Source organism: Triticum aestivum, chromosome 6D (assembly GCF_018294505.1).
Source record: "Triticum aestivum cultivar Chinese Spring chromosome 6D, IWGSC CS RefSeq v2.1, whole genome shotgun sequence".
In the NCBI taxonomy this organism is placed as follows: Eukaryota; Viridiplantae; Streptophyta; class Magnoliopsida; order Poales; family Poaceae; genus Triticum; species Triticum aestivum.
Window position 1 is genome coordinate 310,281,055 of NC_057811.1, and position 13,735 is coordinate 310,294,789.

Genomic DNA, 13,735 nt, shown 5'->3' on the forward strand with positions numbered 1-13,735 from the left:
GTGGATGCCCATTCCTCCATTTTGTTGCAAGCCACACCCCTCCTGATGAACAGGACCCCGTTTCGACCATAGGCGGTTGAACATAAGTCCGTTTCGTCCGTTTTGCGGTACATCAGACCCCTCCCGATGAACATGACCCCATTTTGACCGTAAGCGATTGAACAGAAGTATGTTTCCTATGTTTTGCTGTACGCTAGACCCCTCCCTATGAACATGACCCCGTTTCGATCGTAGGCGCTTGAACAGAAGTCTGTTTCGTCCATTTTGCGGTACACCACACCCTGAGCCGGTGGCGGGTCTATGAACAGGACCCCGTTTTGGCTGTTTCGTCCAAACTAGTTGGCTCCCGGTGAACACGATGTTGTTTCCTCCATTTTGACCCAGCCGGTTGGCTTCCGATGAACAGGACATCGTTGCTATACGCATTTGGGACCCTGCCCGTATGTACGTACATGGCCGTATTTTTTGCAGTGTGGCTGCACATACGTGTACATGATTTAGACGGGACTGCGTGACATGCTATGTCGGGGCTCTACTATGACATGTGTCGCTCCTTACGCGGCCACGCTTCATCGCTGCAGACAGAGCGATTGACCAATATGTACTGATACGTCTCCAACGTATCTATAATTTTTTATTATTCCATGCTATTATATTATCTATCTTGGATGTTTTATATGCATTTATATGCTATTTTATATGATTTTTGGGACTAACCTATTAACCTAGAGCCCAATGTCAGTTTCTGTTTTTTCCTTGTTTTTGAGTTTCGCAGAAAAAGAATATCAAACGGAGTCCAATCGAGCTGAAACTTTCCAGAGATTATTTTTGGACCAAAAGAAGCCCACGGAGTATCGGAGATACACCAGAGGAGTCCCAAGGCGACCACAAGGGTGGGGGCGCGCCCACCCCCCTAGGGCGCACCTCCTGACCTTGTGGGCCCCTCGTGGACTCCCCTGACTTGTTCTTGATGCCAACACCTCTTATATATCCCCAAACCTACATAACAGAACTTAGATCAGGAGTTCCACCGCCACAAGCCTCTGTAGCCATGAAAAACTAATCGGGGCCCTGTTCCAGCACCCTGCCCGAGGGGGAAATCATCACCGGTGGCCATCTTCATCATCCCTACGCTCTCCATGACGAGGAGGGATAGTTCACCCTCGGGTCTGAGGGTATGTACCAATAGCTATGTGTTTGATCTCTCTCTCGTGTTCTTGATTTGGGACGATCTTGATGTACCGCGAGCTTTGCTATTATAGTTGGATCTTACGATGTTTCTCCCCCTCTACCTTCTTGTAATGGATTGAGTTTTCCCTTTGAAGTTATCTTATCGGATTGAGTCTTTAAGGATTTGAGAACACTTGATGTATGTCTTGCATGTGCTTATTTGTGGTGACAATGGGATATTCACGTGATCCACTTGATGTATGTTTTGGTGATCAACTTGCGGGTTCTGTGACCTTGTGAACTTATGCATAGTGGTTGGCACACGTTTTCGTCTTGACTCTCCAGTAGAAACTTTGGGACACTCTTTGAAGTTCTTTGTGTTGGTTTGCATAGATGAATCTGAGATTGTGTGATGCATATCGTATAATCAAACCCGCGGATACTTGTGGTGACATTGGAGTTTCTAGGTGACATTAGGGTTTTGGTTGATGTGTATCTTAAGGTGTTATTTTAGTACGAACTCTAGGGTTGTTTGTGACACTTATAGGAATAGCCCAATAGATCGATCAGAAAGAATAACTTTGAGGTGGTTTCGTACCCTACCATAATCTCTTCGTTTGTTCTCCGCTATTAGTGACTTTGGAGTGACTCCTTGTTGCATGTTGAGGGATAGTTATATGATCCAATTATGTTATTATTGTTGAGAGAACTTGCACTAGTGAAAGTATGAACCCTAGGCCTTGTTTCCTAGCATTGCAATACCGTTTACGCTCACTTTTATCATTAGTTACCTTGCTATTTTTATATTTTCAGATTACAAAAACCTATATCTACCATCCATATTGCACTTGTATCACCATCTCTTCGCCGAACTAGTGCACCTATACAATTTACCATTGTATTGGGTGTGTTGGGGACACAAGAGACTCTTTGTTATTTGGTTGCAGGGTTGTTTGAGAGAGACCATCTTCAACCTACGCCTCCCACAGATTGATAAACCTTAGGTCATCCACTTGAGGGAAATTTGCTACCGTCCTACAAACCTCTGCACTTGGAGGCCCAACAACGTCTACAAGAAGAAGGTTGCGTAGTAGACATCATGTACATACACGTTTGTGTCCAGACAGATAATGCTACGTACGCTTTGACCTAGCGGGTCCCAACTGTGAGGAGAGAATCATTTTTTGTGTGTAATAAGGAGGCACTTCCTTGCGTGCAACCATGTAGGTAGTGGGTCCCGATTGTTAGGGAAAGGAAGCATTTTTCGCGTAATAAGGAGGCACTTCCTTGCGTGCGAAGATATAGCTGGTGGGTCCTAGCTGTGAGGGGAAGAGCCCTTTTTTGCACGTAATAAGGAGGCACTTCCTTGCATGCGAAGATGTAGCTAGTGGGTCCCATCTGTCAGTCTCTCCATGTATAGTCCTCTTCCGATGGTTGTCGCTTGGTGACCATGCTAACCACGCCGGACCAAGAGCACCAAGGCAGTGGATGACGGCGAGGCCTAGAAAGGAAACGACCCAGATGTTGGGGATCGTTGCAGAAATTTAAAATTTTCTACGCATCACCAAGATCCATCTATGGAGTTTACTAGCAACAAGAAGGAAGGAGTGCATCTACATACCCTTGTAGATCGCGAGCGGAAGCGTTCAAGTGAACGGGGTTGATGGAGTCGTACTCGTCGTGATCCAAATCACCGATGACCGAGCGCCGAACGGACGGCACCTCCGCGTTCAACACACGTACGGAGCAGCGAAGTCTCCTTCTTGATCCAGCAAGGGGGAAGGAGAGGTTGACGGAGATCCAGCAGCACGACGACGTGGTGGTGGAAGTAGCGGGGATCTTGGCAGGGCTTCGCCAAGCACAGCGAGAGGGAGAGGTGTCACGGGAGGGAGAGGGAGGCGCCAGGGGCTGTGGTGCGGCTGCCCTCCCTCCCCCTCCTATATATAGGCCTCCTGGGGGGGCGCCGGCCCTGGGAGATCTGATCTCCAGGTGGGGCGGCGGCCAAGGGGTGGCTTCCCCCCCAAGCCAAGTGGGGGGCGCCCCCACCCCTAGGGTTTCCAACCCTAGGCGCAGGGGGGCCCAAGGGGGGGCGCACCAGCCCACCAGGGGCTGGTTCCCCTCCCACTTCAGCCCATGGGGCCCTCCAGGATAGGTGACCCCACCCGGTGGACCCCCGGGACCCTTCCGGTGGTCCCGGTACAATACCGGTAACCCCTGAAACTTTCCCGGTGGCCGAAACTGGACTTCCTATATATAATTCTTCACCTCCGGACCATTCCGGAACTCCTCGTGACGTCCGGGATCTCATCCGGGACTCCGAACAACTTTCGGGTTACCGCATACTAATATCTCTACAACCCTAGCGTCACCGAACCTTAAGTGTGTAGACCCTACGGGTTCGGGAGACATGCAGACATGACCGAGACGACTCTCCGGTCAATAACCAACAACGGGATCTGGATACCCATGTTGGCTCCCACATGCTCCATGATAATCTCATCGGATGAACCACGATGTCGAGGATTCAATCAATCCCGTATACAATTCCCTTTGTCTATCGGTACGTTACTTGCCCGAGATTCGATCGTCGGTATCCCAATACCTCGTTCAATCTCGTTACCGGCAAGTCACTTTACTCGTACCGTAATGCATGATCCCGTGACCAACCACTTGGTCACTTTGAGCTCATTATGATGATGCATTATTGAGTGGGCCCAGAGATACCTCTCCGTCATACGGAGTGACAAATCCCAGTCTCGATCCGTGTCAACCCAATAGACACTTTCAGAGATACCTGTAGTGTACCTTTATAGTCACCCAGTTACGTTGTGACGTTTGGTATACCCAAAGCACTCCTATGGCATCCGGGATTTACACGATCTCATGGTCTAAGGAAATGATACTTGACATTAGAAAAGCTCTAGCAAACGAACTACACAATCTTTGTGCTATGCTTAGGATTGGGTCTTGTCCATCACATCATTCTGCTAATGATGTGATCCTGTTATCAATGACATCCAATGTCCATAGTCAGGAAACCATGACTATCTGTTGATCAACGAGCTAGTCAACTAGAGGCTCACTAGGGACATGTTGTGGTCTATGTATTCACACATGTATTACGATTTCCGGATAACACAATTATAGCATGAACAATAGACAATTATCATGAACAAGGAAATATAATAATAACCATTTTATTATTGCCTCTAGGGCATATTTCCAACAGTCTCCCACTCGCACTAGAGTCAATAATCTAGTTACATTGTGATGAATCGGACACCCATAGAGTTCTGGTGTTGATCATGTTTTGCTCTAGGGAGAGGTTTAGTCAACGGATCTGCTACATTCAGGTCCGTATGTACGTTACAAATATCTATGTCTCCATTTTGAACACTTTCACGAATGGAGTTGAAGCGACGCTTGATATGCCTGGTCTTCCTGTGAAACCTGGGCTCCTTGGCAAGGGCAATAGCTCCAGTGTTGTCACAGAAGAGAGTCATCGGGCCCGACGCATTGGGAATCACCCCTAGGTCGGTAATGAACTCCTTCATCCAGATTGCTTCTTGCGCTGCCTCTGAGGCCGCCATGTACTCCGCTTCACATGTAGATCCCGCCACGACGCTTTGCTTGCAACTGCACCAGTTTACTGCCCCTCCATTCAAAATATACACGTATCCGGTTTGTGACTTAGAGTCATCCAGATTCGTGTCGAAGCTAGCATCGACGTAACCCTTTACGACGAGCTCTTCGTCACCTCCATAAATGAGAAACATATCCTTAGTCCTCTTCAGGTACTTCAGGATATTCTTGACCGCTGTCCAGTGTTCCATGCCGGGATTACTTTGGTACCTTCCTACCAAACTTACGGCAAGGTTTACATCAGGTCTGGTACACAGCATGGCATACATAATAGACCCTATGGCTGAGGCATAGGGGATGACACTCATCTTTTCTCTATCTTCTGCCGTGGTCGGGCATTGAGCCGTGCTCAATTGCACACCTTGCAATACAGGCAAGAACCCCTTCTTGGACTGATCCATATTGAACTTCTTCAATATCTTGTCAAGGTACGTACTTTGTGAAAGACCAATGAGGCGTCTTGATCTATCTCTATAGATCTTGATGCCTAATATATAAGCAGCTTCTCCAAGGTCCTTCATTGAAAAACACTTATTCAAATAGGCCTTTATACTTTCCAAGAATTCTATATCATTTCCCATCAATAGTATGTCATCCACATATAATAAGAGAATGCTACAGAGCTCCCACTCACTTTCTTGTAAACACAGGCTTCTCCATAAGTCTGTGTAAACCCAAACGCTTTGATCATCTCATCAAATCGAATGTTCCAACTCCGAGATGCTTGCACCAGCTCATAGATGGAGCGTTGGAGCTTGCATACCTTGTTAGCATTCTTAGGATCGACAAAACCTTCCGGCTGCATCATATACAATTCTTCCTTAAGAAAGCCGTTAAGGAATGCCGTTTTGACGTCCATTTGCCATATCTCATAATCATAGAATCTGGCAATTGCTAACATGATTCGGACGGACTTCAGCTTTGCTACGGGTGAGAAAGTCTCATCGTAGTCAACCCCTTGAACTTGTCGATAACCCTTAGCGACAAGTCGAGCCTTATAGATGGTCACATTACCATCTGCGTCTGTCTTCTTCTTAAAGATCCATTTATTTTCTATGGCTCGCCGATCATCGGGCAAGTCAGTCAAAGTCCATACTTCGTTTTCATACATGGATCCTATCTCGGATTGCATGGCTTCAAGCCATTTGTTGGAATCCGGGCCTGCCATCGCTTCTTCATAGTTCGAAGGTTCACCGTTGTCTAACAACATGATTTCCATGACAGGGTTGCCGTACCACTCTGGTGCGGAACGTGTCCTTGTGGACCTACGAAGTTCAGCAGTAACTTGATCTGAAGATTCATGATCATCATCATTAACTTCCTCCCTAGTTGGTGCAGGCACCAGAGGAACATCTTCCCGCGCTGCGCTACTTTCCGGTTCGGAAGGGGTGACTATCACCTCATCAAGTTCCACTTTCCTCCCACTCACTTCTTTCGAGAGAAACTCTTTCTCCAGAAAGGACCCGTTCTTGGCAACAAAGATCTTGCCTTCGGATCTGAGGTAGAAGGTATACCCAATGGTTTCCTTAGGGTATCCTATGAAGACGCATTTTTCCGACTTGGGTTCGAGCTTTTCAGGTTGAAGTTTCTTGACATAAGCATCGCATCCCCAAACTTTTAGAAACGACAGCTTAGGTTTCTTTCCAAACCATAATTCATACGGTGTCGTCTCAACGGATTTCGACGGAGCCCTATTTAAAGTGAATGCGGCAGTCTCTAAAGCATAGCCCTAAAATGAGAGCGGTAGATCGGTAAGAGACATCATAGATCGCACCATATCCAATAGAATGCGATTACGACGTTCGGACACACCATTTCGCTGAGGTGTTCCAGGCGGCGTGAGTTGTGAAACTATTCCACATTTCCTTAAGTGTGTGCCAAATTCGTGACTTAAATATTCCCCTCCACGATCTGATCGTAGGAACTTTATTTTCCTGTCACGTTGATTCTCAACCTCACTCTGAAATTCCTTGAACTTTTCAAAGGTCTCAGACTTGTGTTTCATTAGGTAGACATACCCATATCTACTCAAGTCATCAGTGAGAGTGAGAACATAACGATATCCTCCGCGAGCCTCAACACTCATTGGACCGCACACATCAGTATGTATGATTTCTAATAAGTTGGTTGCTCGCGCCATTGTTCCAGAGAACGGAGTCTTGGTCATTTTGCCCATGAGGCATGGTTCGCATGTGTCAAATGATTCATAATCGAGAGACTCTAAAAGTCCATCTGCATGGAGCTTCTTCATGCGCTTGACACCAATGTGACCAAGGCGGCAGTGCCACAAGTATGTGGGACTATCGTTATCAACTTTACATCTTTTGGTATTCACACTATGAATATGTGTAACATCACGTTCGAGATTCATTAAGAATAAACCATTGACCAGCGGGGCATGACCATAAAACATATCTCTCATATAAATAGAACAACCATTATTCTCGGATTTAAATGAGTAGCCATCTCGAATTAAACGAGATCCTGATACAATGTTCATGCTCAAAGCTGGCACTAAATAACAATTATTGAGGTTTAAAACTAATCCCGTAGGTAAATGTAGAGGCAGCGTGCCGACGGCGATCACATCGACCTTGGAACCATTCCCGACGCGCATCGTCACCTCGTCCTTCGCCAGTCTCCGCTTATTCCGCAGCTCCTGTTTTGAGTTACAAATATGAGCAACCGCACCGGTATCAAATACCTAGGAGCTACTACGAGTACTGGTAAGGTACACATCAATTACATGTATATCACATATACCTTTGGTGTTGCCGGCCTTCTTGTCCGCTAAGTATTTGGGGCAGTTCCGCTTCCAGTGACCACTTCCCTTGCAATAAAAGCACTCAGTCTCAGGCTTGGGTCCATTCTTTGGCTTCTTCCCGGCAACTGGCTTACCGGGCGCGGCAACTCCCTTGCCGTCCTTCTTGAAGTTCTTCTTACCCTTGCCTTTCTTGAACTTAGTGGTTTTATTCACCATCAACACTTGATGTTCCTTTTTGATCTCCACCTCCGCTGATTTCAGCATTGAATATACCTCAGGAATGGTCTTTTCCATCCCCTGCATATTGAAGTTCATCACAAAGCTCTTGTAGCTCGGTGGAAGCGACTGAAGGATTCTGTCAATGACCGCGTCATCCGGGAGATTAACTCCCAGCTGAGTCAAGCGGTTGTGCAACCCAGACATTTTGAGTATGTGCTCATTGACAGAACTGTTTTCCTCCATCTTACAACTGAAGAACTTGTCGGAGACTTCATATCTCTCGACCCGGGCATGAGCTTGGAAAACCATTTTCAGCTCTTCGAACATCTCATATGCTCCGTGTTGCTCAAAACGCTTTTGGAGCCCCGGTTCTAAGCTGTAAAGCATGCCGCACTGAACGAGGGAGTAATCATCAGCACGTGACTGCCAAGCATTCATAACGTCTTGGTTCTCTGGGATGGGTGCTTCACCTAGCGGTGCTTCTAGGACATAATCTTTCTTGGCAGCTATGAGGATGATCCTCAGGTTCCGGACCCAGTCCGTATAGTTGCTGCCATCATCTTTCAGCTTGGTTTTCTCTAGGAACGCGCTGAAGTTGAGGGCAACGTGGGCCATTTGATCTACAAGACATATTGTAAAGATTTTAGACTAAGTTCATGATAATTAAGTTCATCTAATCAAATTATTCAATGAACTCCCACTCAGATAGACATCCCTCTAGTTATCTAAGTGAAACATGATCCGAGTTAACTAGGCCGTGTCCGATCATCACGTGAGACGGACTAGTCAACATCGGTGAACATCTTCATGTTGATCGTATCTTCTATACGACTCATGCTCGACCTTTCGGTCTTCCGTGTTCCGAGGCCATGTATGTACATGCTAGGCTCGTCAAGTCAACCTAAGTGTATTGCGTGTGTTCCGAGGCCATGTCTGTACATGCTAGGCTCGTCAACACCCGTTGTATGCGAACGTTAGAATCTATCACACCTGATCATCACGTGGTGCTTCGAAACAACGAACCTTCGCTACGGTGCACAGTTAGGGAGAACACTTTTCTTGAAATTTTAGTGAGGGATCATCTTATTTAAGCTACCGTCGTTCTAAGCAAATAAGATGTAAAACATGATAAACATCACATGCAATCAAATAGTGACATGATATGGCCAATATCATTTTGCTCCTTTGATCTCCATCTTCGTGGCGCCATGATCATCTTCGTCACCGGCATGACACCATGATCTCCATCATCGTGTCTTCATGAAGTTGTCACGCCAACGATTACTTCTACTTCTATGGCTAACGTGTTTAGCAATAAAGTAAAGTAATTTACATGGCGTTATTCAATGACACGCAGGTCATACAAAAATAAAGACAACTCCTATGGCTCCTGCCGGTTGTCATACTCATCGACATGCAAGTCGTGATTCCTATTACAAGAACATGATCAATCTCATACATCACATATATCTCATTCATCACATCCTTTTGGCCATATCACATCACAAGGCACATGCTGCAAAAACAAGTTAGACATCCTCTAATTGTTGTTGCATGTTTTTACGTGGCTTCTATAGGTTTCTAGCAAGAACGTTTCTTACCTACGTAAAACCACAACGTGATATGCCAATTTCTATTTACCCTTCATAAGGACCCTTTTCATCGAATCCGTTCCGACTAAAGTGGGAGAGACAGACACCCGCTAGCCACCTTATGCAACTAGTGCATGTCAGTCGGTGGAACCTGTCTCACGTAAGCGTACGTGTAAGGTCGGTCCGGGCCGCTTCATCCCACAATGCCGCCGAAACAAGATAAGACTAGTAGTGGCAAGAAAATTGACAACATCTACGCCCACAACAAGTTTGTGTTCTACTCGTGCATAGAAACTACGCATAGGCCTGGCTCTGATACCACTGTTGGGGATCGTTGCAGAAATTTAAAATTTTCTATGAATCACCAAGACCCATCTATGGAGTTTACTAGCAACGAGAAGGAAGGAGTGCATCTACATACCCTTGTAGATCGCGAGCGGAAGCGTTCAAGTGAACGGGGTTGATGGAGTCGTACTCGTCATGATCCAAATCACCGATGACCGAGCGCCGAATGGACGGCACCTCCGCGTTCAACACACGTACGGAGCAGCGACGTCTCCTCCTTCTTGATCCAGCAAGGGGGAAAGAGAGGTTGATGGAGATCCAGCATCACGACGGCGTGGTGGTGGAAGTAGCGGGGATCTCGGCAGGGCTTCGCCAAGCACAGCGAGAGGGAGAGGTGTCACGGGAGGGAGAGGGAGGCGCCAGGGGCTGTGGTGCGGCTGCCCTCCCTCCCCCCTCCTATATATAGGCCTCCTGGGGGGGCGCCGGCCCTGGGAGATCTGATCTCCAGGGGGGCGCCGGCCAAGGGGTGGCTTCCCCCCCAAGCCAAGTGGGGGGCGCCCCCACCCCTAGGGTTTCCAACCCTAGGCGCAGGGGGGCCCAAGGGGGGGCGCACCAGCCCACCAGGGGCTGGTTCCCCTCCCACTTCAGCCCATGGGGCCCTCCGGGATAGGTAACCCCGGAAACTTTCCCGGTGGCCGAAACTGGACTTCCTATATATAATTCTTCACCTCCGAACCATTCCGGAACTCCTCGTGACGTCCGGGATCTCATCCGGGACTCCGAAAAACTTTCGGGTTACCGCATACTAATATCTCTACAACCCTAGCGTCACCGAACCTTAAGTGTGTAGACCCTACGGGTTCGGGAGACATGCAAACATGACCGAGACGACTCTCCGGTCAATAACCAACAGCGGGATCTGGATACCCATGTTGGCTCCCACATGTTCCACGATGATCTCATAGGATGAACCACGATGTCGAGGATTCAATCAATCCCGTATACAATTCCCTTTGTCAATTGGTACGTTACTTGCCCGAGATTCGATCGTCGGTATCCCAATACCTTGTTTAATCTCGTTACCGGCAAGTCACTTTACTCGTACCGTAATGCATGATCCCGTGACCAACCACTTGGTCACTTTGAGCTCATTATGATGATGCATTACCGAGTGGGCCCAGAGATACCTCTCCGTCATACGGAGTGACAAATCCCAGTCTCAATCCGTGTCAACCCAACAGACACTTTCAGAGATACTTGTAGTGTACCTTTATAGTCACCCAGTTACGTTGTGACGTTTGGTACACCCAAAGCACTCCTACGGCATCCGGGAGTTACACGATCTCATGGTCTAAGGAAATGATACTTAACATTAGAAAAGCTCTAGCAAACGAACTACACGATCTTTGTGCTATGCTTAGGATTGGGTCTTGTCCATCACATCATTCTCCTAATGATGTGATCCCGTTATCAATGACATCCAATGTCCATAGTCAGGAAACCATGACTATCTGTTGATCAACGAGCTAGTCAACTAGAGGCTCACTAGGGACATGTTGTGGTCTATGTATTCACACATATATTACGATTTCCGGATAACACAATTATAGCATGAACAATAGACAATTATCATGAACAAGGAAATATAATAATAACCATTTTATTATTGCCTCTAGGGCATATTTCCAACACCAGATACGGGGAAGACGCGACAGTGGAGTCCGAGGCGGAGGGGGGTACGAGGGTTGACTGGTTCGGGTGCAGGGTGGGGCTACACTCGGCGATGAATAATAGGAGGTGCAGAGTAGTGGATGGATGGCCTAGCCGTTGGTAGGGTAGCGTTTCGCAAGAAGGCGCGTGAATCAGTGCCGTTGGACATGGGAGGCTGGAGCAGGCAGTCCTGCTAGCAGTGGAGGAAGAAGACGAGAGATTGAAGAAGAATGTCGACCGTTCGATGACGGAGAAAATTCCCGTCAGATCCCTCGGTATGGTTCATGATGAGATCGGAAGTACCGGAACGGAGTTTGCACACACAGATTACCCAGGTTCGGTCCTTCAAAGAGTAGAGGATTACAATGGTGTACGGAATGTCTATCGAGAGTTGGATGTCAGATTGGATCCTGAACAAGGTCCTATGCCTCCCTTTATATAGAGAGGAGAGGCCCAGGGTTTACACGAGAGGGTAGGTGAGTGTTGTAGGGTGGAACCCTAAGTGAAGATCTTTTCACACTTGGAGGGGAAAAGGGGATGAACTCAAGAACACAAGAGAGGAATCACTCAAACAAAACCCAATCACACATCCAATAGAATAGCAAACACATGAGATCCACAAGAGTACAAGATCAATCCAAGGAAAACAAGCACAAAGGTAAGGTTCTTCCCACTCCTAAGGAGGCGAGGTATTGATGATAGTCTTCTCCAAAAGGACGTCTTGATGTCCACTTGGGATCCTCTCCTAAGAGGTCTTGATCTCCAAGAGGAGTGGTAGAAGGAGCAAAGTTGTATCAATGTCTCACAAAGTGGTAGAGGAGTGGCAGGTGCTATGCACAACAGATCTTCCAGAGACTTTAAGTTGTGTCGGCAGGTGGTACTTGGCGGCATGGTGCTGAGATGTACCGGCGGCGACCGTGACGTGCTAAGAAGTTCGCGCGCAGGGAGGTGGTGACGTTAGGCGCCGTGGTGGTGTTGACGGCAGCTAGACCGGGCAAGGATGATGCGTCAGTACAGCTCTGAAGATGGAGTGGTGGCAGTTGGCGGCGGCGGCCTCTGAGAGCGCGCCGGACCGGTGTGTGCCCCATACCCGGCAAGTGGCTTGGTTGGAGCCTCATGTCTTAGATGTTAGGCTTGACTGTGAGGTCTGTGGTATTAGGCCCGGACTATCAGCATCCCTTCATCAACTGGATAGGAGTAGCGACAGATGTTTCCTAGACGGTGGCTTCAGACTTACTGTTGTATTTCTTTGTATGGTCTTTTGTGAATAATTAATAAAGTGGCTGCATGCATCGCCCAGATGCAGAGGCCGGGGGTCTTCCTCCTTTTCTAAAAAAACATATACTTTGCTAACCCTAACAAATGACTTGGACCTGAAATATATAGCTAGAGGGAGGAAGGGGACAACTTGAGAGAGGCAAGGAAGGGCGCCCTCGGCCGAAACCTTGGAGGCCCGTGCACATGGGTTAAGTTGGGCCCATGCGCACGGGGGTCCCGTGGGCACGATACATGCCAATGCGCACGGGGTGCTACAACAGTGGGGGCTCGTGCGCACGGGGTCTGGAGGCCGTGCACACGAGGTCGTGCATCTCGTTTCCAGTGGCTCCCAGACTGGCCCGTGTGCACGGGGTCGCGCGGGAGGTGTTGTCTTCATCTCCTTGCTCTCCTTCTGTTGGGAAACGTTGCATGGAAAACAAAAATTCTACGCACACGCGAGATCTATCCATGGAGATGCATAGCTACGGGAGGGGAGAGCATCTACATACCCTTGTAAATCGCTAAGTGGAAGTGTTTATCAACGCGGTTGATGTAGTCGTACACCTTCACGATCCGTTCCGATCAAACACCGAACGCACGGCACCTCCGTGTTCAGCACACGTTCAGCTCGATGACGTCCTCGCCTTCTTGATCCCGCAAGAGGAGCGAAGTAGTAAATGAGTTCCGGCAACATGACGACGTGGTGACGGTGGTGGTGAAACTATTTCCGCAGGGCTTTGCCAAGCACAACGGATTTAGAGCGGAGGATGACCTAGAGGGGGGAGATTAGAACCACATTGGGCTTCTAATTATGAGGATTAGTGGTAGCTAAGGCTAGCTCTAATTATTCAACTAGGACCAACTAGAACTAGAACTATATCAACTAGAGGAGGCTCAAAAACTTGCGGGGCTAGCCCTGCTCCTCTATTTATATGTTTAGCCCTGGGGTCGTTACTTGGGGAGAGGGCCTCCCCAAAGTCGGTTTGGAACGCAAGGAAGAGTCCTTCTTGGATTCCAGCACTAGACTCCATGGTCCTTGGCGTCTGGCCCAGATGCCATGGTCCTCGGCTCTGGCCCAGGGCCAGACGCCAGGGTC